At 33.2% G+C, this 3,267-nt stretch overlaps 1 long non-coding RNA gene across 1 annotated transcript in view; it reads right to left on the reverse strand.

Moving 5' to 3' along the window:
• LOC116186465 overlaps positions 1 to 382 on the reverse strand; it is a 21,308-nt gene extending 20,926 nt beyond the window's left edge. Inside the window, exon 1 of the long non-coding RNA XR_004151480.1 lies at positions 372 to 382. This is a non-coding gene — a long non-coding RNA (uncharacterized LOC116186465). The remainder of the gene's footprint in view (positions 1 to 371) is intronic.
• Positions 383 to 3,267: the final 2,885 nt, after the last annotated feature.

Here is a 3,267-nt window from a genome sequence, read left to right on the forward strand (position 1 = left end):
CATAATTAACCATTTTCTTTAATTCTACGCTCTATATAAATATAGAAATCCTACTACATAATTCAAATTTACGTTCGTAAACGAAGATGAACATAACCTCAATTTATAAACAAAGCTAAACCACCCGGAATCGTAAAAATAACTATAAAAGATTAGAAGTGCAATTGTTCGAAGGCAAAATGCTTGCCACCAAGATTCGCGAGGCTTGAAAAGCGGCTTAATCCTGTTGAACGCAGAAACTGATTGAAAAAACCGATTGAACGGCGTCCAAGAAGACTACCAGACTTCTATTGAATCCAATCGACGAAAATAGGTTGGAAGATTGGTGTTCCATGACCACGACTCTTGCTTAGAGATCGATAACCGCACACACGATATTTCCCGTTTTTCTCTTGACCGCGCCTACCACGCGGAGTTCGACGAACTTTGTGCATGCGTTTTTTCTGCCTTCTTCCTTATTTCGACTCTCCAACTCCCCGCACGGCAGCGCTGTAAGAGGAGGGGTGGGGGGAGCGCTCGAGTCTAGCGAAGACGAGCGTTTGTTTCGCTTCGAGACACGTTGATAGATGGCTGGGGCGAGAGGAATAAGAAAGTGCGAAGGGAGAAGGGTCTCTCCCTCGAGTTTGACGCAATTTCGATCTTTACACGAATTTATGGCGACGTTGCCTTTCTTCGAGCACGATTAAATGGGTTTTGGGGACGTTTTGAGGTTAGGTTGAATCGGTGCTTGAAAAAGTGGATTGTTTTAGGTTAGAAAGATGGGGATATGAATATATTTTGGGTTAAAGAAAGGTTAGGTGTTGAAGAAATTCTCTTTTCTTTTCTTTTTTTATTATTATTCTCTCGAGGAATGATAATAAAGAATGGTAATGTAATGGTATAATATTTGAAATTGAAATTTTAATACGGACTTGTAGCGATATTGAAGATTTTAGAGAGTGGCATTGATAAATTTTATTTGTTTTGTAAATGCTTTCTGAAGGAATTGCGAAATTTTCTCAGAAGAAGTTTAAGTTTATTCCATAAATAAATGGAAGATAAGCAGGGTTAGAAATATAAGGTTAAAATTAGATTTCAATTCAACAACATTTGACAAACTTTGTATGAAATTTAAAGAAATTGATATACATCTTGTGATAGAAATTTATAAAATCTTGTCACTTTCAATTATTTTCTTATATGTTTAATAAATCCTTTCACTTTAACAATTTCCATAAATTCTTCTTCTCTCAAGAATCTTCAAAGAAGTCCTCAATTATAGCATCAATCATTACACAACAAATTTCAACTAGTTTCAATTTCAAAAAGAAAAATATCCAATTATAATTTCTCATTCCATTCAACTCCCTTTTTTCATAGAAACAACGATATCTAAATTGCTCTAAATATCTCTATTCATATCTTTACATTTTTTTTTATATTTATCCTATTCTCTAGAAAGTAAACAAACGATTCCAACACGGATTGTTGGAAAAGTCCACAAGTTTAGCGCTTCAAAAAGCGGTTCAAGGAAATTTTTCAAGCATTAAAAAAAAAAAAAAAAAACGTTCCTCTCTCTCTCGAGTTCTTGAACCAGTCCAGAAGGTTGATTCTCTATTTTTCTTCGTTCGCCCCGTGTTTACAAGCTCCTCAACCGGAATATAGCGAGCTGGCGCGCGCTAGTTTCTCTTCGTTTAGATGGAAAAACACCACGTGTCCGCTCCCAGCTTTTTAGATGCTTTCCGCGAACACGGGGTGTTACGATGCACGGAGAAAAATAAACCGGTGTATTCAGACGTCTCTCTTTTTATAACCGCTGACGATTGAATCGTAGACAAATATTTGTTGAACGCGATTTAATTACTTTTGCGAGGAGGGAAGGGAAAAAAGATTCGAAATCGTAATAATTTCATCATCGCGATGCATAAAATTATTGGAGATTAAAAAGTTATAATTAAAATTCTTATTCAGAAATATCTCAGAAAGGATCAAGAAATATATAACTGATAATTAAGCCAATTAGTCGAAGCGACGATTGTGTCATTAATTTTACAAAATTACATCATAACAACTTTTCCAACTTGCTGCAATTCTCGATCCAACATTTTTATTTGCAATCTTGCTTTTCTCTATCTGTTATAACGCTGTTTATTATTATTATATAAATTGTTTACAAAACTTCTTTTTCGATATTTTTTTTTTTTAATAATAAATAAACAGAATACAATCGTTCCATTTGAAGAAACGAGAAAAGAAAGAATCGATCAAAAAATTTCGAAAATTCGTTAAAAATTAATTTATTTCTAGGCAAAATTTTCCTTTTCTAAACAAAATTCATCGTTTAATTTCTTCAAGATAACCACGAAAATAATCGAATCGAATTTTAATAATTTTATCCACGGGAGCCAGAGAATGATTTTATTAACCGAAATCGTAAATAAAATACGGAGGGGAGAGAGGGGAAAGTTTGCTCAGCGATCGAGCAATCCTTATTTCAATCAAAAGTGACAAAGCCTCGGTCAGATTTGATATCCGATCATCAATGAAGAGTGGAAAGGAAGAAGAGGAACTATTGTCTCCGTTTCCACGAACCTTCTGATTGAAAATTCGAAGGAAAAAGATCTCGTTGAAGATCTTGATTGCAAGGGAGTGAGAATCAGTCGACCTTCGAACGTCTCTTATTAAATATCTCGTTTCATACTTTTATATCTCGTCTCTTCAAGGCTTTGCTAACTCCTTTTTTTTTTTTTAACTTCCTTTTGTCCTTTCGATGTCTTCGAAAATTTTTCATCGTCCTTTCTTTTGTTTTTTGGATTTATATTTTGAACAGATCAAATTGGAGATTTTCTTCTCCCTTCCTTTCCTTTAACAAAAATTATTATTATTAAATTATACGTAGAATTTGATACAAAATATGGAAAATTTTTATGAATGAATAAATTAACTTTTCGATCAAATAATATTTCTCAAAATTTTGTACTTTTGACGTTACATGAAAAGCTTACCTTTAATACCTTTGTATTTGTAAAGAATTATCTTTGTACTCGATAATCAAGACTCGTTTCATTAGATACTTGAGCTTCAAGTATTTTATTTTAATTGTTATCTTTATTACACTCTGAAAGATAAAAAAATATTTGCCTTCGTCGAAGCTACCAATTTATAAGTTTAATCAATAAGCACGATCAAAATTTAAAATTATATGATAATCAAATTCCGTAAAACGAGCAGACTGTGCCACTGTCTTCGAAAAAATTTTTTTTCCGACGCACGATCGAAAAAAAAAAA

This window comes from Apis dorsata, unplaced genomic scaffold (assembly GCF_000469605.1).
Source record: "Apis dorsata unplaced genomic scaffold, Apis dorsata 1.3 scaffold_41, whole genome shotgun sequence".
Lineage (NCBI taxonomy): Eukaryota > Metazoa > Arthropoda > Insecta > Hymenoptera > Apidae > Apis > Apis dorsata.